Consider the following 26125-nt stretch of genomic DNA (forward strand, 5'->3'; position numbering starts at 1 on the left):
GCTTTTCTTCACATTACCATTGGGTTCAATGGTCAATAACTTTTCAGCAAACTTTTCATGAATCAGTAGTCCAAATGAATCTTTGTAATGTATATTGGCAGGGAAATTGCTTCCTCCTCTCCTTCTCAGGTTTCTATTGCTTCATCATTCCTTTCCCATAATTTGACTTTAGTCTGAAATTTAGTCCCAAATCAGCCATGACTTTTGCTTACAAATTCAGTCATTATTCATCTCTAGGGAGAGGGCAATTTAAAAATGAAAGTGTTTGAGTCAGTGTGAGAGATTTAGAGCATGGGATTTCCCTTTCATCTCTGTCAATCCTAGCAACAATAACAATTTTCCTTTTTAGAATTTAGAATTTCTATAATATGAAATCTCACCTATTTACCTATAAAAATCTCCAAAGTCATGTGAAAATGAGCAAAGAAGAGTCATCTTTTGCAAACATTTTGGCTGGGGTTACAATTAAAAAATATACAGTTCCAACTTACATACAAATTCAACTTAAGAACAAACCTACAGAACATATCTTGTATGAAAGCCGGGGACTGCCTGTATTTCACTCAGCAGGAGGGAAATCCCCAGTCATGTAATTGCCCATATATGCACAATCAGGGGACACCCCGAACATCTGGGGCAGCCAATGACTGACATCTGCGGATGTTCACTCCCTGTCACGCTTTCAGGGGGTAAGAACAGGACAAGTTGTCCCACTGTATGAACATAGAGTAGGATAGGTCCTAGCCCTCCATTGTAAGGACACATTGGGAATCCCTCTCCAATGTATCCTTACAATGGAGAAGAAAAACAAAGTGTGAACCCAGTCTGTCTGATACAATATGAAGGATGAGGTTCTTATCTGTAACATAACAACAAATGCATGGTTCAGGGTACTATAGAACTAAAGTTATGGCTATTTGCAATGACTCTCCCACTAGGGCTTCTAAAAGTGACTCATCTCAGGTAAAAAATGACTCATCTCTTGCTCATTTTAAAGGTATTAAAAAATGTAATTTGTGAGATTTAACATATAAAAGGAAATAATAGGACTTTTCATATTCTACCTAAATGAGCTAGTAGTATAATGGGGTAAAATCTGGTCACAAATTCCCATTATCACTATATCTTTGCTCTCATTCCTAATTTTTAGGTCTAACATAGGGGCAGAAAGCTCTACATTAATGAACTACTGGATACTGACTGCACACTCTTTTATTAAGTATTATGGGATTTGTTCTGATTCTCATGTATCAAATCAATAAATGTCTATAATAAACTAGTTATGAAAATGTGATCAGGAAGAATTGTAGTAGGGTGAATTGCGGAAGCAATAACACTGTATAAATATAGGGGAGGGGTAATGTTTATTCAGTGAGTTGAAGTCATTTGAACAGGTGCCGGAAATCCCATGATCCTGGCTTTCCACTGTCTCTATAAGGACTCACGATCACGTGACGTCGTAGCCTCATTCACTCCTATAGCCCAAGCACAATAGCTGAGTAGCAGTGGAAGGTCAAATGATGCAATCACTGAATGGTTTGTATTTATAGATGTGTAAATGTTGTAAATATACCTTGTTCTATAGTGTGAGCGCATGGACATGTTGTTCCTAAGCTATGCTCATATGCCTCCTCCCCAGCATGATGTCAGATGTGTCAGAATAAATTAAATTAATCCCAAATGTCTTCTAGATAACATCCAGATTTCATAATATGATTAACCTCAGCTCCTTGGAAGATGCAACATAAAAAATTAATTATGGTGGTAAAAAAAACTGTACAAGTTTCCTGCCTCATTTCCAGAGCCGGATGTAAACAAGCAGCGTGTGTTTGCCTTCTGCAAAAAGCAAACAATAACTGCAGAGATACTGACTCTGATGCTTTGTTTTCTGCTTTTTAAGCCATTTCATGCTATGCTGTGTCACGCACGTTTCCTTTTACATAGCGTATAAATATGGAGAGGGAAATAATTGATCCATTTTCACTGATGATTTTGCAAATGTCACATTCTGCTCAACACTTTCATTTAATTCCGTGCCGAAGCTGAAGACGGAATGAAATGAAAATAACCAGGAAATGGTTGATTGTTTTCTTTATGAAAAAGATATTTTCTTGCAGGTTTAAATGGCGACATATTGTAGCATCATTCACAGACATTCATGGTCAACAGTAGAGAATATCTCTTGGACATACTGTATGAAAACCTTAAGATGTGTTGTTTTACTGCACATTGGTCTGACTGATGATTGTACCCATTGTCACCAGTTCTCTCTTCATTCCTAGATAATGGCTCCATCTTCTGTTCAAGCTGTAATTATAAGGTAGGAAAGGAATATCCATCCCCCATAGTCCTAATAATAAGAAGAACTGAATGGGGCACATGCAGCGTTAGTCTGGGATTGAATGCCTTCTTTTAAAAAAAAATAAAATTCCTGCTTTTCTGCTGGTCAGATGTATCTTAGTATTAGACATATAAGGAGTTAAAGGCAAATTGTCACCAGGTTTTACCCTTCTATACTTCCAGATAGGGCAGTGATGGCGAACCTTTTGGAGACAGAGTGCCCAAGCTACAACCGAAACCCACTTATATGTCGCAAAGTGCCAACATGACAATTTAAGCAGTAACTTATTGATCCCTGCTGTATCACAGGTTTTAATCGTATTGGCGTCCTGAGTTCAACAATACAATAGAAAGATGGAGAAATTTGAATTGTAGCTTCCCTCCAGTGTCCCCTGAAGAGGAAGAATCGGGGGCCCAGAAGAGGAGCTCCAATGACAATCCATCTCTATCCACAACTTCTCGCTCCTCCTGTAGTCATGGCAGCCAAGGATGTGGCATTAAAATAGCGCTGAGCTCGGCACGTCCTGGGCTGTATTGGATCTTAGAAGAAAGCCTTAAGTCTTAGCTTGCAAATTATGTGTTGGGGTGAAGGCTGGGTGCCCACAGAAAGGGCTCTGAGTGCCACCTCTGGCACCCGTCCCATAGGTTCGCCACCACTGAGATAGGGTATGTAATATCCTTTCTAGAGTTCCCTATTTTATGTGAGATTTTACATGTTTATCTATTAAAAATCTCCTGCAGGAAAATATGACTCTTCTCATCCTATTTCCATAGGATGAGTCAAGTTTGGTGGTTGCAGGGGTCATGTAATTTCAGAAGCTCCTATCATGTGTTCTATATCACCTACAAACAAGCTTTGTGTGCCATATTAAAGATAAAATCTCTTCAAGCTTATGGTTCTGTGAGCTACAGAACTGGACATAAAAGCAGTTAAATAATAGGCAGGAACTGGATCTTTATCTGCAGTTTGCATTACCAACTTTGTCTTTAACTGTCTGTATTTCCAGTTCTTCAGCTCACAAGGCTGATATTGGAATGATGAGATCCTTATCTGTAACACCAGCAGCATGTTTCTAGGTACTATAGAACAGATAATAGGAGCTTCTGAAATGACACTACCCCTGCAACCACTCAACTTACTCCTCTCTGCAGAAGCAAATCTCACCCTCCTGCTTGCTCACTCAGCATCCCCAACCCCTCCACCCTTCACCCCCTGCCTGCTGTTATCTCACACAGTGGAAAGGGAGGAATTGCTCCTGCACAGTGTAACAACCTGTGAAGCTACAGCACTGAGAGGCTATGGAAACACCCCCCAAAGGCCTATGAGCATAATTATAAAATTTGATTTTAAAATGAAGGAGGCCAAGGAAAATAAATATAAGAAGAGTTCCACAGACATAGTGCCTGGATCTATGAGTAAGTGTCCCTGGTTTATCACGCTGGATTTTTATGGTAGATTTCCTGTAAAAAGATGGAGAGGAAAGGAAAGCTGCTGAAAGAAAAGACACATAAACTATGGTTTCTTAGCTATTTTACACTTTGTTTAATATTTCTCCACTTTTCAGAGCAAGGTAATAAATCACTTGCCCCTGGTCCCTGGTGTATGTAATATTGTGACTGCAGAACATGTACAGAACACATCACATGACCAAGAGGTCCACATCTATCCTTTTCTTCTGACCCGTATATAGACAGAGAACATTACATCTCCTGCTATGCTCATTACCCTGTATACACACAGTGCCATCTATTGTAGGCTCAGTTCACACCTGCATAAGGGTTTTTTTTTACACTCTGGATTTTAAGAGAGAGTAATGGAAACAAAGAAGGAATGTGAACAGAAAGTCTCCAATCACTTATCATTTAACTTGGACTTCAAAGTGCACAAAGTTTCCTTCCGTTACAATTTATAATACCGGGATAAAAGTCAGTGACTATTGTTCTATTTTTTTGCGCTATTTCATAATTGAAGGGGGAACCGAACCTGCGAGATGCAGGTGTGAACTGAATCTTGCATAGCGTGTAGCACAGAACAGTACCATCTATCTTACTATGTCTATAGGCACTGTACAGTATCACTTCAATTGCCCTTCTTACCGGCTATACACAAGAGGTGGACCAGCACTGCCCAACAGTAACCACTGATCAAAACATGCCAAAATATGTAATCAAAAGCCACAAAAAGAACAGAGGCATGAAAAATAGATCAAGCAAATAATATATTTATTAATAGAAAAATACACCACAAAACATGCTTAAAAACCTTTAAAAATTGTGAACGAAGTCACAAATGAATGACATCCTCGGGAAAGTGCTCGACACATGATTATGTGCACATAATGTCCAGCTCCCCCTACTGGCCACAATATAGTATACAACAGTGTACAGAAATAAATATTATAAATGGTGCTCTCTCATGGCCTGAGCATTTAGGTATACAACTTTCTTATTTGTACATGGTTTTGTGCTGATCCTTGAATTGTGTGTCCATCCATTATTGTGTTTCACCCCTCTTTTTGTTGTTATCCTGCATTTGTATGGACTTGTCTAAAGATTTGATTAGCTCACCATTTATCATATTTATTTCTGTACATTGTTGTATACTATATTGTGGCCAGTAGGAGGAGCTGGAGTTCCGGGAACAGTGCACATTATCATGTGTCGAGCACTTTCCCGAGGATGTCATTCATTTGTGACATCGTTCACAATTTTTAAAGGTTTTTAAGCATGTTTTGTGGTGTGTTTTTCTATTAATAAAGATATTATTTGCTTGCTCTATTTTTCATACCTCTGTTCTTTTTGTGTCTTCTTCCTACCGGCTATGGCATCACTATTCAGAAAGAAGAGGAATGAGTAGAGTCATAGACAATACTTATAACTCCCTACATTTAGTACTATAAGCACTTAAAGAGAACCAGTCCCGTTGATTTGGGACCCTAAACCAACTACAGGTCCTCAGGGTCCCAAATAAGCCTGTATCAGGTCTCCATGTGGCCCCAATCTAAAAAATAATGTGTCCCTCATCAAGTCCCCCTAAAGGTTTATATTTAAAGGGGTATTCCCATTAGAGCAAATTGATGTTATTTTTTGTCTGATAAAAAGTTATACAATTTTCCAAAATACTTTCTGTATAAATTCCTTACTGTTTTCTAGATCTCTGCTTGCTGTCCTTCTGCAGGAAGCTTCTATGTTTACTTCCAGTGGACAGAAATCTGACCATTGTCACAGAAGAGCATGACTCATTACATCACACAGCTCTGATTTCTCTATGATATAACGAGCCGTGCACCTGTGTGACCATGGTCAGATTTCTGTCCACTGGACACTTTCCACTGTCCACTTTCTATAAAATGAAAGCAAGCAGAGATCTAGAAAACCGTGAGGAATTGATACAGAAAGTATATTGGAAAATTGTAGTACTTTTTATCATAAAAAAATAACATTAATTTGCTGAAATGGGAATACCCCTTTAATTTTCATCCTACTACCCAAGGAGTTGGTTATGTTCTATAAATATATAAGCACATATGTGTGTATATATATACACACACACATATATATATATATATATATATATATATATATATATATATATATATTGTATGGTCAATGTATGGTGGTAATATAAATATAATGGGTTTGATGGTTTGGTTACCCAGTTACACATTTTTTGCCCCCCCGGCTGAACCCCCAGCTACACCACTGATTATTTGTATCTTTCTGTAAAATTTCCAGAAACCTCTGTCATTTACTGTTCATAGACAGATACATGTTTAACATCTGCACAAATTCACAGATGAGGTTGCTGTAGTAAACCTGCAGGCTCATAGAACGTGGAATGTCTTGTATATACTTTCTTGTACGGTTCTCCTTTAGGGGATACAACCCATATGCTTGTATCCATGTTTTTACTCATAACTTTATATTAATTTGCACGAGTACATTCTTGAGATGCTTGTAAATTGCATAGTTTATCTGCATAGACCTGAAGCAATGAAACTGCTGCTTTCTTGTAACAGATAGCTTGTCGAATACTTAACCTAGAAAACCCATTTCTATAGAAAATGTATAGATAATTCACCAAATGTGTCCCATTGGATAGCCAAATTCTACAGTATCTATATCTAGAGCCATGTGGGAAGAGTCTGCACAGTGTCATCTGAAGGCTACCGGCCGCATCGTGTGTCCTACCAAATGTTTGCTCCATACAGAACCATTTATGGTGATATTCTCCCATAGAAACATTGCTTGAAAAACTCTGCAATATGACATTCAATGGAAAATTTTTTACAATTCTTCTTCCTCCAGTCCAAAGTATGTATGCAATTACTGATACTGGAAATTCAGTATTGACGTTTCCCATAGAAGTCTTTGTATATCGGCTTTGTTTATCTTGGAGATAATAAAAAAGGGGTTTCCAGGAATTCTAGAAAACCACATGGATGCTGTGGGGTGGGTCCCAGAAAAAAGTGCACTTACCCTGCTCGTGCCCGCATCCCATAGGTTCTAACAATTTTTGGCTGCACCTGGCCCAAAGTACTGTGGTTTTCTTGACCTTTTGCCTACCCGGACCACAGGACATCACTTGTGACCAGGGATACCAGTGATTGAACCCCTGGTCCTTCCAGCCAGATGTATCAGCTCAAAACTGGGAGCATGAGTAAAACATGGATAAATACAATTTTGGGTTTCTTTATGCCTGGCCCCCACTGAGTTTTCCATACTTTTGCATAATTTTCCAGAAACTCCTTTTCTTACTAAAAAAAAATCAGCATGAGCCCCAAAAGTGAAAAAGTTAATTGATTTTTGTTGCATGTTTTAGAGCAGTGAGAGAAGCGGTATATTGTAGGCATATAGGATTTGGGTCGGGAACTTTATCTATAATGGAAAGTAAATCCAAACATGACTCCTAGATGAAAAAGACAAGAGAAAAGAGTCCTGGGTATCCCATCCTTCTGTGTACACACTGATCAAACAGAATTCCCTAGGAGTACTGCCAGGATTTACTCAGGAATTCTGTTCCTTATATATATATATATATACACTCACCGGCCACTTTATTAGGTACACCTGTCCAACTGCTCGTTAACACTTAATTTCTAATCAGCCAATCACATGGCGGCAACTCAGTGCATTTAGGCATGTAGACATGGTCAAGACAATCTCCTGCAGTTCAAACCGAGCATCAGTATGGGGAAGAAAGGTGATTTGAGTGCCTTTGAACGTGGCATGGTTGTTGGTGCCAGAAGGGCTGGTCTGAGTATTTCAGAAACTGCTGATCTACTGGGATTTTCACGCACAACCATCTCTAGGGTTTACAGAGAATGGTCCGAAAAAGAAAAAAACATCCAGTGAGCGGCAGTTCTGTGGGCGGAAATGCCTTGTTGAAGCCAGAGGTCAGCGGAGAATGGGCAGACTGGTTCGAGCTAATAGAAAGGCAACAGTGACTCAAATCGCCACCCTTTACAACCAAGGTAGGCAGAAGAGCATCTCTGAATGCACAGTACGTCGAACTTTGAGGCAGATGGGCTACAGCAGCAGAAGACCAGACCGGGTGCCATCCTTTCAGCTAAGAACAGGAAACTGAGGCTACAATTTGCACAAGCTCATCGAAATTGGACAGTAGAAGATTGGAAAAATGTTGCCTGGTCTGATGAGTCTCGATTTCTGCTGCGACATTCGGATGGTAGAGTCAGAATTTGGCGTCAACAACATGAAAGCATGGATCCATCCTGCCTTGTATCAACGGTTCAGGCTGGTGGTGGTGGTGTCATGGTGTGGGGAATATTTTCTTGGCACTCTTTGGGCCCCTTGGTACCAATTGAGCATCGTTGCAACGCCACAGCCTACCTGAGTATTGTTGCTGACCATGTCCATCCCTTTATGACCACAATGTACCCAACATCTGATGGCTACTTTCAGCAGGATAATGCGCCATGTCATAAAGCTGGAATCATCTCAGACTGGTTTCTTGAACATGACAATGAGGTCACTGTACTCAAATGGCCTCCACAGTCACCAGATCTCAATCCAATAGAGCATCTTTGGGATGTGGTGGAACGGGAGATTCGCATCATGGATGTGCAGCCGACAAATCTGCGGCAACTGTGTGATGCCATCATGTCAATATGGACCAAAATCTCTGAGGAATGCTTCCAGCACCTTGTTGTATCTATGCCACGAAGAATTGAGGCAGTTCTGAAGGCAAAAGGGGGTCCAACCCGTTACTAGCATGGTGTACCTAATAAAGTGGCCGGTGAGTGTATATATACCATTCCTCAGCTTCCTTTCCTCTTGTACTTTCTTGTCTTTTCAGCTGAATCACCTGACAGCTATGACTTATAGCTAGTGGTGACATTTATTTTTTTTCCAATAGATCTCACAGTTTTTTTTACTAGATTTATCTTCTTAGCAGCAGAATTTTTCAACCAGAATTAGCTAGGAGGCAATTTTTCCTATATAGTAACGAAGCCCCAGGACTGGTTAAACTTTAATGTGGAATGTTTCAGAGGACGTCTCACCTCTCCTGACATGTGCCCTCTAAGAAAATAACAACGCTAAGACATCTTTATTATGTGGTGTGATGTTACTCTGTGATTCCTCCTGGAAATTTCTGAATAAGTTGACAAGTGGGTGTTACCATTTAGGGGCATGGCCATCCAATCAGTGCAGACTGAGTGTATTAAACTAGGTCAAGGAGAATAGAAACACCCAGCTGTCATCTCTCCTTTTACTTCATGGAAGGAAATACAAAGAGACAGCAAAGCAAAGAGTTGTAAAAAAGGTTTGTTATTTCTAGAAATGTTATTTTCTAAGGATTACAGATATTGACACAGACATGTCAGGTGAGGTGACAAGTCTTCCTTAAGGGTCTTTATCATATTATCATGTAGAACACCTTAAAACTATTTAGAAAATGCATCCTTTGTACCAAGGCTAGGGTTACATAAAGATGTACATTGTATAGATTGCAATGTGGCCATGCAACAATACATCTAATGATTGTCAATAGGGTTACATTGTGGTAAACAGTGCATCATTTTGTATCATAGGTCATGAGGTAAGACACATGCAGAATATCAAAGTTCAAACATATATAAAGGCATGGCTAAACATGGTGGATACAGGATGAATACAATTTTTGGTAATTTTAAAGTACCATAATTTAGCATTTTTGGCTATAATTCAACTTTGTCTTATGCTGTCCTCAGCATTTAACTCTACCATCAAAATCACACAAGATAAACCAGGGACACTTACTCATAGATCCAGGCAGTGCGACTGTGGTAATCTTCTTATATGTGTTATCCACGGCCTCCATCCTTTTAAAAACAACTGTTAAAATTATGCTAAGGAACCTTAAGGGCTCTGTGGGCGTTACCTCAGCCCTTTCCAAACTGTTACAATGAGCAGAACATGTCTTGCCCAGGGGAGACCTGCTCTGCTCATTGTAAGAGCCTGTGAAGCTACAGCATCAAGGGTATATTGAAATGCCCCAAAAGCCCTCAGGCCCATAAGTATAATTATAAAATTTGATTTTAGAAGGAAGGAGGCCATGGATAACAAATATAAGAAGATTCCACAGTCACAGTGCCTGGATCTATGAGTAAGTGTCCCTGGTTTATCATACTTAATTTTTATGGTAGATTTCATTTAACTTTTGACATCAACACATTCATCAACTCAGCCACCCACACCAGCCAGATTTATTAAAGTCTCTATATTTATCTATCTATATATATATATATAGGGGATAGGGACCGATTTGGCAAGCTCTGTGCAGTGCTGCGTAATCTGTGGGCACTATATAAATAAAGGATATATTATTATTATTATATGATATTGAATGAACAATCCAGTGTAGTTTAAGATCTCTTTCCCACAAGCATTTTTTTTGGTTGAGTTCTATCCCGCTCTTCCTGCGACAGCACCTGAACAGAACTCTCACCCAAGGAGACAGTTTTAGGCACAAAAAATCTGATCCTCTTAGACCTATATGGACTATAACTCAACCGGGGAAACAAGTGATTTCTTGCTTCTCATTTTTTCAAACTGTATGAACCAAGTTTATTCCGGTTACAGTCCTGTACAATGAGAGATATGCGGAGGCATCTATATAACATGGGGATTATATGAGAGATGACATCCACAATATAAACAAGAAACAGGAAAGAAAGGACAATTCCTGGGAACTGCAATGGCGGAGCGCGGCATGCTGTGATTTTGAATAGGAATATATACATTATACCTGAGATTTTTGTTCCACTTTCTGCTTTTATGAATTTCCAAAGTAAAGCTGCATCAGATGAGGATATAGCATATGAGTTTGCTGAAAAGCTTCCTTTTAAATGTAAAACAAATTGCTCCAGAATCTCCCTGCTGTACGCTGCAGTGCGGGTATGAATATTACATTTTATGCACAGGTGTTACATAAATATTGCTTCTTTACCTCTTTTTTATCTAACTGGATAGCCCTACTTCTAGCTACCCATGGTGCGGACCTGCCTGCTCTGCCGGGGACATTACACTGATCTTTTATTAATTTGGAACAAATAAAATCTTTTTCACGGCTCCCTAGAGGAGCTCATATCACTTTACAAGTTAAAAGACATAATTAATATTGGAGCAGATGTTCCTTTATATCATAGTTAATACCTGTATTGTAATGCTCTGGGGGGAAAACTTTTTCACATATATATTATAATTCCCTCTCATCAGTTGCATACAGATAAGGTAGCCGCATAGCATAAGGAAATAATCAGCATGAGAAACAAAAAACCTACAAATACTCACCTTCGATCTTCTTGATGTTGATCCCGGCACTTTCCTCTGCTAGTCTTGGCACACCGGGATCAACTAGAAAAGAAACTTATAATTAGCAGCCCGGAGCATGAGGACAAGATGTCCGGCTTCCCGGTCTGCTAAATATGCACTTTGCACCTCCCTTGCCGATTCACGCTCCTGCCATGCTCCCAGTATGACAGAGGGTGGTGCACATGTGTGCATAATTAGCGTATACTTAGAGCATAAGTTTGTTTTCTAGGTGAACCTGGGAAATCAAAAGGAGCGGAGGTGAGTATTTATAGTATTTATAGAGTTTTTTTTGTATTTTGAAATGGTCGGTTTCCTTTAAATTTATAAATAACTGGAAGATATCACATAAACATTCACCATTCATTTTTTTTTTACAACCTCAAATTCTTCAATGCCAAAAAAACAGCCCTTCCATAGGAATCCCATTTCCTACCTGCTAGATGTGTCACAATGGGCGTTTTAATCACTGTGACTTGCGTTCCTAACTTGCACACATGTGAACTGGCAGAGCAATAAAGAGGATCTAAGCTTATTTAATGCTGTCTTTTATCAACGTGATTAAAATTCTTTAAAAATACAAGCAAACTTGCTGAACTGAAGGAGGGCTGGTACTGAGAGTTCACGTGGCAACACCTTGAATGGTGAATGCAGCTGCTATTGATTTGTGCCATCATTGAATGTTGGGATGGGATTTGCTGTGGAAGTAATAAATGTCTGATGATTGAGTATTTTGTAATCCTTGAAGGCTTAAAGAGGTTTAAAACTTAATAAAACCCTTTCTATAGTGACATCAAGTTTATTGTGCCTCTGCGGTCAGTATTGTTTAAAGCCTGACTAGAGATGGCCAAATACACTATGTATTTGCTGCTGATTTTGGCAGCACTAACTATGTAAAAGCAGATTCCCCTGGGCAGGGGTGGATTAAGGTTGGTGGGGGCCGCTGGGCGCAAAATATGGTGGGGTCCCCCCTTCAATGAAGTGGAGACAGAGAACAGCAATCACTATTTAACACTCCCCAGCAATAACTATATACAGCCTCCCCAGTAATCACTATATACAGCACCCAGTATTCCCTATATACAGACCCCAGACATCACTATATAGAGTTCCCATAAACCACGATATACAGCTTCCCCAGCAACCACTATATACAACTCCCCCAGCAACCACTATATACAGCCCCCAACATTACCTATATAAAGTCCCACAGCATTAAATATATACAGTCCCCTATATAACTATATACAGCTCCCCTATATAACTATATACAGCCTCCCTATAATAACTATATACAGCCCCCTATAATAACTATATAAAGTCCCCCTATAATAACTATATACAGCCCCCTATAATAACTATATACAGCCCCCTATAATAGCTATATACAGACCCCTAGACCCCTATAAGTATATAGAGCCCCCCTATAATGACCATATACAGTCCCCCTATAATAACTATATACAGCCCGCTATAATAACTATATACAGCCCCTATAATAACTATATACAGCCCCTATAATAACTTTATAGAGTCCCCCTATATTAACTATTTACAGACCCCATATAATAACTATATACACCCCCTATAATAACTATATATTGTCCCTCTATAATAACTATATACAGCCCCCATAATAACTATATACAGCCCCTATAATAACTATATACACCCTCTTTAATAACTATAGATAGTCCCCCTTTAATAACTATATACAGCCCCTATAATAACTATATACAGTCCTCATAAAAACTATATACAGCCCCTATAATAACTATATACAGTCCCCGTATAATAACTATATACAGTCCCCCTATTATAACTAAATACAGTCCCTTGCATAATTACTATATGCAGCCTCCCTATAATAACTATATACAGCCCCTATAATAACTATATACAGTCCCCATAATAACTATATACAGCCCCTATAATAACTATATACAGTCCCCATATAACTATATACAGTCCCCCTATTATAACTCAATACAGTCCCCACATAATAACTATGTGCAGTCTCCCTATAATAACTATATACAGCCCATATAATAACTATATACAGTCCACATAATAAATATATACAGCCCCTATAATAACTATATACAGTCCCCATATAATAATTATATACAGTCCCCCTATTATAACTAAATACAGTCCCCATTTAATAACTATATGCAGCCTCGCTATAATAAATATATACAGTCCCCCTATAAAAACTATATACAGTCCCTCTATAAAAAAAATATATACAGCCCCCTATAACTACATACAGCCTCCCTATAACTAGGGCACCGCCATCTTTGTTTACATCCGATTGTCTATGGCAGAGCAGGGAACTTTGAGGGCAAAGTGATGGGGGCCCCCAGGAGTGACTAAGGTCTACCCATTCAGTACATATACTTAATAGGCAATGTGCATGTCTATGAAGGTGAGGAGGGATAGCTGTCAGCGCACCACCTAAATTCATATTATATATAGGACCCCCCCTTGTAATTATTTATAGTATCTAAAGAGCACCCCTCAATACTTATAGATGCTATGCCATAATCTAGGTTGTGGTATAGGGCCTCCCTAAAAAATATTTAAAATGAATAGTACATTTAAGTCTGAATTCATTATTATATAGTCCCAACCCAAATTCATTATAAAATAGTGTCCCCCAAACATATTAAAATTGATATACTGCTTACACCCAACACATTAAAATTAATACTATGCCTCCTCCATTAAAATTCATGTAGTTTCCCCCGTATTACAATTCATATTGTCCCCTCTTCCATTAACATTCATTTTGTCACCCCCGCCCCCATTTCCTCCCTCCCCACTCCATGGAAATTCATTTAGTGTCCTTCTCCATTAACAATTATTCCGGGGCCCCTCAATCAAAATTGATATGTTTTACCGACCATTGCAATTTATTATACAATACAGGCATTCCTCGACTTGACTTAAAGGGATTGTCTACTTTCAGAAAATAATAAATACTGTTTAGAAAAACTGGACAATTTGCCTATTTTCTTTCTGTATCAATTCCTCCCAGGTTTCTAGATCTCTGCTTGCTGTCCTTCTATATAAAACGTCTATGTGTACTTCCAGGGGATAGAGACATGTCCATGGTGGACAAGCAGGTTCATGAGCCTTTATTATCACATGGCTCTGATTACTCTCTGTGATAATTACGACTCCTACACAGTGTCCACCTTAAGACCATGGACAGATCTCCATCCAGTAGTGGATTATAATATTGGTGGGTAGAGCAGTGGCCCGGGGCCCAAGCCTTCCAGGGGTCCCATGGCCACCCAAACCACCCATCAAATTATATACTGAGAATGACCATCACCCATAAAATCCTCAGACATCTCTTCCTGGTCTCAATACACAAGGGCCATTAGAAGATCCTCAAAAGGTCCTGAAACCACAGATTGTAAGCAGCAGAAGGGACAAACCCTCCATTCCCCAAGAAGCTTTATTCTAGTAACATATGTAGGAAGTGATTACAGACTTCTATGGGATATAATATTTATACAGCCCAGGGCCTATGGCAGTCTTAATCCGCCCCTGTCTCTATCCGCTGGAAGCTCACATAGAAGCTTTCTATAAAATGACAGCAAGCAGAGTTAGAAAAACTGTAAGGAATTGATAAAGAAAGTATATTGGAATTTTTTAATCTTTAACATACAAAAACAATATCAATTATTTGTTGAATGTGTACAACCCCTTAAGGACACCCGACCTAAAGATGATTCCTAGTTACAAACGGACCTTTCTTCCCTCTCTAACCTCTGGTGAAGCTCTCTGGATGCCAGTAATTTACTGAACTTTATTCCTGGTCTACTATGATCAATTGTAAAGTGTGTGAAAAAAAATTGCCTGGAGTTACACTTACAAATAATACCGACTTACATACAAATTCAAATTGAGAACAAACCTACAGAACCTTTTTGTACGTAACCTGGGGACTGCCTGTAATAAAATCACTTACCTATTTTTGGCTCCTGCGGCCATCAGCATTGTTCTACTGAGTAAATTCCTTGTATCCCCTTCACAGTAGCCATGACTGTAGAAACCCCCTACCCAATCCTCAAAATGACCACTGAAAAATGACAATGATTTTGGAATGTGCACCCATCAATTTCAGTTACTAAAATGCAGCAAGATAGTTTCAGTAAGTAACCACCTGTTTTATCTCCCTCCATCAATTCCTATCGTTCTTTCTAGGGTAACACTCATGGGTTAAAAAAAAGGCACATAATCCCCCCTTAAGGCAACTGTCTTCTTCTGCAAGCCCTTGTTCCCTTAATCATAACATGTTCACAAGGTGCCTGGTTCTGAGATGTCCAGTTTGGTAAGAAATTTAAAGGGCATCTACTACCAGGATGAAGGACTGTATGCAAATAAGCCTGAAGGGCTCCAGGCTCCACAAGTGTAACTGGAGCCTGGAGCCCCTCAGGCCCATTTACATACAGTCTTTCATCCTGGAGGTAGATGTCCTTTAAGGTAATGAACTAGCACATGATGTCTTAGATTTTTAGGGACCTGAGCCATCTTTTATCCAGTGGTCAGTGTAATTGCAGATCTGTTACAAAATTCACAAGACCCCTCTCAGCTTGGATCCAAGAGCAGACAATACAACGCTGCTTTTAAGACCTGTGATGTGGTCAGAACTAGATCAAGTCCAAGGTTAAAGAACTGGGAAGTCAAGCACATAGGTCGGCAAGAATTTCCTCTTCCGTCCAGCTGTATTATTCTATTTAGAGCCAATGCTGTGAAGCAAGCAGAGATCAGCAAACCTATACTAACGTTTTTGCTTTATGCAGATGTTTAATAATATACAGTTTACTTGGTTGTAAAAAAATAGATTGTATGATAAAACCACATAAAAGCTAAAATATCAAAACTCAATTCTTTCTGCGATTTAACGCTGAGATCCCTGTGTAGAAGGTCAGCACTTGTAAAGTATTAACTAAAGTTACAATGAATGGCATCTTGTCGCTGGCAGCCTCTAATTATAGACCAAAAAACCAGGGAACATTTTACATTCACACGCTGTCATTTCCCATTTTCCTGAGCTCACTGTGAGATGTTAGAGAATTGGAATATGTATTTACTTTTATTCTTTGACATTATAGACTGTGCCGCTTTGTGTGGTTACCTCTAGTGAACCAGGAAGCAATTCTGACCCTTTATATTGTTTATCTATGTCACCATATTAAAGGGGTCTAACAGGCTATAAACATTGATATCATATCTATAGAATAGATTGGTGGGGGTCCAATACTCATCACCTCCTCAGATTAGTTGTTCTTAGCAGATGATAATCAGAGGATGAATTAGGAAGCAGACAGGGCAATCTCCGGTCTCTGTACATTGTTTAGATGGGGTTACTTCATATCAGCTCCCATTCATTTAAGGCTGTATTCACACGCGGTATGCCCACCGTGCGAGCATACTGCCGTGTGCTGGAGAGGAGGAGGAGGTGACCCCTCCTCCCTCCATAGGAACCAGCGGCGCACGGCCGCACACCAGGCAAAAGATTGAGCACGTTCTATCTTTTCCTGGTGTGCGGTGCGCAACAGTGCCACACGTGTGAATGAGTCCTAAAGGACATCTACCCCCAGAACGAATGATTGTAAACCAAGCACACTAACATACTGGTGTGTGCCCCCTTGGCAGGATCTGCTCTTTTTAAAGCTTTCTATGTCCTTGTTTTTAAGAAAAAAAGGATTTAAAAATTATGCAAAAGAGCCTGAGGGGCTCCAGGCTCCATTAACATCTATGGAACCCAAAGCCCCTTAGGCTCATTTAAAAAAAGGGAGTAAGAAACTAAAAGAAAAGCAGATCCTACCGGAGGAGGCACACACACCAGTATGTCAGTGAGCTTGGTTTACAATCCTTGATCCTGGTGGTAGATGTCTTTTAAATAGAAGTTAAGCTACAGCGATTACTTCTGCCACAACACAGAGAACGGAGCTGTCTGCTTTCTGTTTATCAGATGCTGTGGGGTTGTTGGGTGTTGTGACTCCACCGTAAGTGGCCTTAAAAAATATAGAAAAAAAATTTCAAGTCATCTTTTTCTAGAAAACATTGATAATTCAGAAAACAAAATCATACCCACATTCTGTACCTCTGAGACACGTGTATACAACTTTTGGCTCGCCTTTTACTTTTATATTTCAGACTTCATGGTGCTTGTGCTCATACACGACTTTTTTTTGCGCCAAAGCCAGTCTTCCTTCGAGGTTCGACATTGTCTAGTTTTCTGCAGTGTTCCCGAGTTATCACCTGAATCCATAAAATTTTCAGAACAAATCTACAGCTGCCCCTGACCAGGCGTAGAAATTAGCTTAGAACTGGTTGCGACTTTTAGAGAGTCTTTGTGACTTTTGTTTTAAAAAGTTGCATATTCACTAAAGACCAAACTCCACGTGTATCAATAAGAGAAACCACTAAGATAAATCTGAGCATCTGAAAAGTCAAGAAAAGTCACAAAAAACAGACGGACAAAACCAGACATGTAATCCATGTAGTTCCTCTGTGTCACAAAATGCCTGGAACAGTGTAGTGGGAAAAAACATCAATTGTATGAATGGCCTCCTTTTTTGCCAACCATAACCTCAGACCCTGTCAGGAGAGTACGGTGAGTGCCGCGGGGAAAGTTCAAATGAGAATTGCCTGAGGTGTAGAGCTGATGTAAACGTGGAGGGGGGCAGGAGAAGGGCTGAGGGAGGGGTAGAGCAATGAGTTAGGATGAGGGTAGGAGAAATTGAGGATGACAGAAAGGGTTAATTTATAAAAAGTGAATGCCACAGATGATAATAGTCTGTAGACTGTGGGAGCCAATCCTGCAACTCTATAATAATAATAATAATAATAATTCCTTTGTTCTTATCACAGGTTCTTCAGCGCTGCACAGAACTCTACTATCATTGAACCATTTCATCAGCAATCATGACATCAGCTTTGGGTCATTCCCTTCCTACAAAACTATGTTGTCCTCTACACACCCACAGTGTGAATAGTAGCTCATCTTGTAGGAAGTTCACATAAATCTGAGTTTTCATACCACCATTGATCCAGGTCAAGTATCCAACGTCAATGACGCTGATTCCTTAGTTCCTTTAATTTTTGATCCATTACCCACTTTGCCACTTTTCCCTCAACTCTTCCAGACCCATTTGCATTGTTCACACCCAGACTATTTATTATTGCCCCATCGCTCCAAATCAAACTTTTTCAATCTTCTACTGTTAACTTTTTGAACTGTTTTGCAAATTTCAACCATCACTTGTTATGACATATATTGAAGTTGATTATTTGTCACTTTTTTTTCTCGAACCCCATTGAAGACTTGAGTAATGTGCATTGCACAGTGTTTGCATGGAACAAACTACTGCCATGTTATTTGTGCCAGAAGACTGATGTGATGAGCCAATTTGTTGACTCGATATTTTGCCTGGACGTCCACCTCTCAGCTTCGGGATGGATGGACAGACTCACATGGCACTCACATGATGCAGTTTGGCAATTTTCTTGGCTGAGAGAACATTATCAATGAGTTGTATGAATGATAACACACTGAGCAGGTTGTAATCTGTATTATACTAGAAGAAAAAGATTGTATCACCATCAGGAGCAAAAGAGTAACAATGTAGTTACATGATAGGAATCTGCATAACTAAGCATAGGCTAAATAGTTACAAGTCATATTGATGCATGAGATAGCCAAGAAGATTGTCTCCAAAATTATGGTAGTCTCACATTTAAAGATGCAGCTCAAAACCTTGTTGATGTATTTGCATTTCTAATAATTGTTATAATCTCTTGCAAATGAGAAAATCTGCCAATATTCAAAAGAATATCAACTCGATGTATTCAGGGGAAATCAGTTACTCATCTGTATTTCAGAATTATACTAAAAAGAGATTTAAAGAATTGGAAACACTCATCCGACATATATTTCTTCTATGTCTAAATTTGATATTATGCTATTACAAGGTAACTGGGCAAGATTACACAATAATCAAGAGGCATTAGTGTTCAAACTGGGACAAGACAGTTACTCCCTCTAGTGGACGCAAGGATTACAACTTTCAATTTTTTTGTGTCAAGAAATCTATACATGTACCTCCTGGATCTTCAAGAAAATGTTACAATAGCAGCACAGCAAACTAAGGGGGTCTTGCAGAGATATTGCACAAAAGTGGCAAAAGAACAATGAAAAGGTCAATATCAGGCACATCTTAGTATATCTCAAAAGAAATCTACCATCAAAAACAAGCATGATAAACCAGGGACCCTTACTCACAGATTTACGTATATTGACTGTGGTGATCTACTTATATTTGTTATCCATGGCTTCCTTCCTCCTAATATCAACTCTGTAATGATTGTTAATGATGTCACCAGGATCTCCAGCAGGGGAGAGGGATGTAACCATCGCTGCTGGAGGTGTGCAGAATTTATTAGTCTTGAGCACCTGTGTGACATACACGGAGTAGCATCTTTTTAAGAGTCTTTTTTTTTCAGGATTACTGGTGTTTCAAGACTAATGAAGATATGTGCAAATATTTAGTTTAAATGGCTACTACACGCGTGGTAGATTTTCTCAGTTTCTCCATTTTTATGAAAACATTAAAGGGTTTTCCAGGTGATTAAAAAGCGTAACTTTCACCAGTGTTTCAGTCCATCATTGTGCCTACTGTCACTTCAGTTCTCTTTATGTGTGCGGAAGCGAACCGGTGATGCCATCACTGTACCACGCTCCCACTCCGGCTTCAAAGCTTCTAATTTCATCCCAGATTTGGTGTTTTTTTCTCTGTCTTTATATCTCTTTCTTGGTAAAAATATAATCCCCCTGTTTGTGAATGCACCACTATTTGTCACTAAGGTGTCCATAAACAATAAACAGGCTTGAGATGGCCCAATGCAATTTTCACCATTTTCTTCCATTTCCTGGAAACAGCAACATGAGAATAAAACATCCCACATAAACCTAAATATAAAAATAGAGCAGACCTCCGACCCATGATGATGAGTTACAAACAATGAAGGACTTTTTGTTAACATAGTTCTTATTGCAATGATCATGGCATCCTCCTACAGGTAGTATTTAGTATTTATTCCCTTTGTAATTCCCTTTGTTGCCAATATTCAGCATTTGCCATCTGTGCATGTCCCAGAGCATTGTGCGTGCTGTTGAGTAACTCATTGCTTGTAATTGTTAACAGCAACTGGTTGTACTTACAGAAACATTGTGTGCCACAATGCCCCGCAGTACACAACTTTCTCATTAATCTTATGTAATATTCTTAGACGCGCCAAAGTGCACGCCCAGACCTGGTAACATAATAAATGCACAGCACAAAATCAGACACAAATACATATCATTATCACCTGGCTTGAAAAATTGGCTTGCTGTACCAAGCAAAATCTCTTTATTTAACCCTTTTTTAATCTTTTTCAGAGTTATGCAAATTCTAGCCATACCCATCAGCAGCTCATGACGTGACTTCACCCAACACTGCCCTTTTCTCAGTGGAAATCAAATGCTTATTGAGTGATTTATACTTGAGAATAAAGATGGCAAAGTTAAGAACCATGGGTGGTATTTATCATGCGCCGGAGCTCGTGGCGCAGCCGGATACATCAGGTGGCTTTGGTCACTTTAGTCCTATTAAATATCTCCTTGTGTCTGTTACAGCTGGTGACCGACCTGATGCTATACATTTATTGGATTTTCTTGGCACTTGAACCTCTAATAATAATATGTTGTATAGTTGTTATTATAATATCCAGAAGTATTCTGTGTGTTAGTAAAATAAAGCTTTACTACTTAAGACCAATAATTTGTCTAAAAATAACCTTTATAACTTATTTTTATGAGACTTTACTGCAGTTATTTCTAAATGTTGGACCTGGCCTACAAAGCTTTCATTCTCATCACAGTAATGCTATATGCAGACTACCGTATGCTCACCAGGGCTGGAAGAGGGGGAAGTGAGTGCTCCTCACCTCTTACCTCTGCATAGAAAGCTGTGTGACATCACTGTGGGGCACATTTACTAAGAATGAACTACGTGCAGTTTGCCTGTGTAGTGTGCATGGGGCGCCAGATTCATGATTTCTGGCGCACCTTCTTCATGAATCTGGCGATCCCTGAACTGCCCCGACAGAGTGCACCACTTTTTTTCTGGTCTATCTTCAACATGGGGCATGCAACACACTTCTGTTGGACTTGCATGTTAAATCCGGGGTACGGTCCGACCCTAATTAGTGCAGCTGCGCCCCAAATGGTCCCGTGCAACACATTTGTCATGCAGAAACTTCTTAAATACCTGTTCAAGCAGTGCAAGAAAGTGCAAATTCTGCCAGAAAACTGGCACAAAGCCCTTAGTAAATGTGCCCCTCTATGTTTTATCCCTGTAATGTGACATCATTGTGTGTTTCATCTATCTTCTGTGACATCATTGTGTGGATAATCTCTGTACTGTGACATCACTGCGTGTAATATCGTTGTTTTGTGACATCACTGTGGGCATTACTGTCTGCCGTAATACACAGTCCACTTGAGAAAAAATTCAAATCGGTTCTACCCCAGGTGCACGACACCCAGAGAAGCCCTGCACTCTCCTTAGTATAACACCAATGGTGCAGCTACACACATATATAGTGGAAGAAAAAGTGGTGCAATAACATCTAGGTTCTATGTATATTCCACTGGGGTCTCCTTATCCTACTCCACTTCTATTGTTAGCTCCTACATACGCGGTTGGCATAAACAAATACAACACCTATCTAAAAAAACCATTCCGACCAAAAAATTGCAAAATACATATATATCTTTATTAGCTAATCAAATGATACACAATTTAAAAACAGGAAACAAGCTGGTCACATAAAAGGAAAACAAGGACACTACACAAAATCAGACGAATATTGCAGGGTGATATATGGGGATAGATGCTACTCTCCCAAGAGAGGTGTGCCCAGAAAGATATGCCATGAGTTCAAAAAGAAAATATCTCTGAGGTAATCTGAGATCAATGTACAATATTTAAGGTGCATGGTGCCTATACATTAAATGCAGTGGCGTAACTAGGAGAGGCTGGGCCCCATAGCAGATTTCTGCATGGGGCCCCCCCTTCCCCCCCAAAAAAAATAGACATATGTAGGCTGCATTCACATAAACGTGTACACGCCAGGCAGGCACACATCAGACGCGCTGGGGAGGTGATCGCGGCTCACCCCTCCCCTCTCCATAGAGTATAGAGCCGCATGGTCATTCTTATGGCCACAGATCTCTGTTGCGGCCACGGCTCGAAACAGTGAGTACTCGTTGTGCTCACTGTACCGAGCCCAGGCACTATAGTCGCCTATGAGGGATGTATATCCGTCAGCAAATTGCAGCCAGATATACGTCCCCCATACGTTCTTGTGAATTGCCCCTACACAGACATATTTCTACAATTACACAAATTTATACACACCTTTATATACTTATATACACACACATAAAGTTCTACACGTGTATAGTTGCACCCATATACATACAAGTATACACACACATTTGTGCACTAATACAGAGTGTATACAAACTCACAGTATATACACTGACCATATATACACATGCAGTATAAAAAGACCAAATACACACATACTGCATATACATACAGAATATACACACATACAACAAATACACACACATTCAGTATATACAGCATATACATACATACTATATGCACAGCATATACAAAAACACACATACATATACATATATTTATATATATACACACAATAAATACAGCATTTGCATCTATGCATATATACACGCTATATACATATATACAATATACACGCTATATACATATATACAATATACACAGTATGTACATATATACAATATACACAGTATGTACATATATACAATATACACAGTATGTACATATATACAATATACACAGTATATACATATATACAATATACACAGTATGTACATATATACAATATACACAGTATGTACATATATACAATATACACAGTATGTACATATATACAATATACACAGTATACACATATATACAATATACACAGTATACACATATATATATATATATATATATATATACATACACACACAATATACACAGTATATACACAATATACAGAGTATATACATATATACAATATACAGAGTATATACATATATACACAGTATATACATATATACAATATACACAGTATATACATAAATACAATATACACAGTATATACATATATTTATATACAATATACACAGTATATACATATATACAATATACACAGTATATACATATATATATACAATATACACAGTATATACATATATATTTATACAATATACATATACAGACCGATAAATACATATGTATTTACTTACCTTTTAGGATGTGTAGGTGACCACCCGGCCGTGGCGTCAGGCGGTTGTTCCGGCGGGTGTTCGGGCAGGAGGGGGGGGGGGTTATGGTTGTGCGCTCGGGGGGGGGGGGGGGGGTGCGTTCGCCGGGCGGAAAGGAGAGGGGGATGCGTTCGCTGGGGCGGGAGGGAGAGGGGGATGCGTTCGCTGGGGCGGGAGGGAGAGGGGGATGCGTTCGCTGGGGCGGGAGGGAGAGGGGGATGCGTTCGCTGGGGCGGGAGGGAGAGGGGGATGCGTTCGCTGGGGCGGGAGGGAGAGGGCGATGCGTTCGCTGGGGCGGGAGGGAGAGGGCGATGCGTTGGCTGGAGCGGGAGGGAGAGGGGGGTGCGTTCGCTGGGGCGGGGGGCGTGGTCATCAACTGTGCCTCGCTATGCAGGGGGTAGGCGGGCCGCGGTTACCTGTGCCGGCGGACGGGGAAGGGACTGGGCGATCCAGGAGTGGAGGGTGGGCCAGGAGAGAGGTGGGCGGTAGCCGGAACACAGAGGGAGGGGCCCGGGGACACGATGTGCCAGGCACCTGGCAGTGCACTGCCGGACCATTTGGCAAAGCACTGACCACAGGGTCCGTGCATCCCCGGGCCCCTGAACCTCATGGGCCCCGTAGCAGCTGCTACGGCTGCTACGGCGGTAGTTACGCCACTGATTAAATGGGTATATCTAACTCTGGAAGCACATAGATTCATTACAGCCTATCAATATAGCAGCAAAACAAACATATTGCACGTACCCATTGTTACTGGTTCACCTGCCGTCTGACACAGAAGCCCCGACGTTTCAGCGCTAGCCTTCGTCTGGGGGTCCTCTCCTTAGTATGGAGACATCGATATACTATAGTCATAGATTTATGACAAAGGACCTGCATAATAATAGGTTTGAAACGCATCAGATGGCACATGGCTGTACATTTTTAGTGCTTTTTAGCCTGGATCAATAAAGAAAATTCCACATTTTTATCTGAACAGTAAGTGCTGACCCAATTGTTTTGGAAAGGAAACTAAGCTCTTGGTTCTGGATTACTGGGACCTTTTGTCGTACAAGTGATTGATTCTCACTATTGAGTTACAGATACATCCAAAGTAATGTCTAGGGCAGTACAAAGTCTTTAAATCTGCAGCTTTTGAGGGTTAATGATGAAACCTATGTTAATAATAAATGTGATTTTGCCTTATAATATACATTTTCTATCTGAATAAGAGGGCAGCGTTGTCTGCCTGGTGTTTATACTAGATATACTATAAATGTAATTGCTTAAATCTATTTTATTGCTGCCAGCATCTGCCAGTCTTTTCTGCATTCGTCATTAATAATTTACCCCCTTGTGGCATTCGGCTTTTCATTTGGTATTTCTTTTCCAGCCCCCCGTTTCTTAAAGGCAATACCTGTGCGAGGTTCTGTTTACTTTTGAGAGACACTTTAATAATAGATGATGCACTTCACTTGCAAAAAGAGCTTTGTTCACCTTGTCACATGTTACCGCTTTCGTGCTCCGACCATATTCCCTACAGCAGTGGTGGCGAACCTATGGCACGGGTGCCAGAGGTGGCACTCGGAGCCCTCTCTGTGGGCACCCAGGCCATCACCCAGCACAAAAGGTCATCATTCAGGACCCCTCCTCCTGCAGTCACAGGCACCCCAGAACGTGCCATGTTCAGCACTCTTTTAAAGTGACATTAAGAGTAAGGGAGGAGCAAGCAGGAGTGGGCAGAGCTGGATTATCATTGAAGCCCCTTCTCAGGGCCTGCAATATATCCTGTTAAGGGGACCTTAGAGGGAAACTACAATAATGCAAATTTCTCCATCTTTCTACTCTATTGGTGTCTTCAGGACGCCAATATGTTCGAATCTGTGACAAAGTAGGGAGCAATATGTTACTTATAATTAGCATTTGGCACTTTGTAAAAAATATGTGGCTTTCGATTGTAGTTTGGGCACTCAGTCTCTAAAAGGTTCGCCATCACTGCCCTACAGGATGCCCGAATATATGGAGGAGTTTCGATGAAAACATGGAGGATGTTTAAGGTAAGCCGTCCCCCGCACACTGCCAGCTTTGTGTGAGAGAAAGCCGATCACATTGCTTGCCATTCTTTTAAGGATAAAGGCTTCTGCGGCTTTCAATAAAAGGTTATTGTACACGACATGCGCTTTCATTTGGAAGTTGATGCAGCATTTCATTCAGATGGCATAAAGATGTATGTTTGTATAAGTTGGAATAAATTTTGAAAATCTACTCATTCACATCGGGCAATAATAAGGTTCCAGCTGTCCCCTACTGAGCATCATCAAAAGTGATCAAATGGCTTTAAATATTCTGGGGTAAATTTACTTACCCGTCCAGAGGAGTTCACAGGAGTTCACAGTGCATTGTCTGCCGTGAATGCACTGTGCCGCGATTCACTAAGATCGCACGCCCGATATCCTGCATGTGTCGCTTCCCCGCTCAGGTCCAACAGAGTTCACCTTCTTCTTCCTGGTGCATGTAAGTGCATTGGGTTGCGTCACAATTTGAAAGTTAAATCCCGCGCTC

General features: G+C 40.0%; 1 long non-coding RNA gene across 1 annotated transcript; it reads left to right on the forward strand.

Moving 5' to 3' along the window:
- The first annotated feature begins 1439 nt into the window (after window positions 1-1439).
- LOC140134247 (uncharacterized) lies at window positions 1440-20987 on the forward strand. The gene is made up of 3 exons (XR_011856156.1): window positions 1440-1536; window positions 2283-2320; window positions 20615-20987. It is a non-coding gene; the product is annotated as an uncharacterized lncRNA (long non-coding RNA).
- Window positions 20988-26125: the final 5138 nt, after the last annotated feature.

Source organism: Engystomops pustulosus, chromosome 5 (assembly GCF_040894005.1).
Source record: "Engystomops pustulosus chromosome 5, aEngPut4.maternal, whole genome shotgun sequence".
Classification (NCBI taxonomy): domain Eukaryota; kingdom Metazoa; phylum Chordata; class Amphibia; order Anura; family Leptodactylidae; genus Engystomops; species Engystomops pustulosus.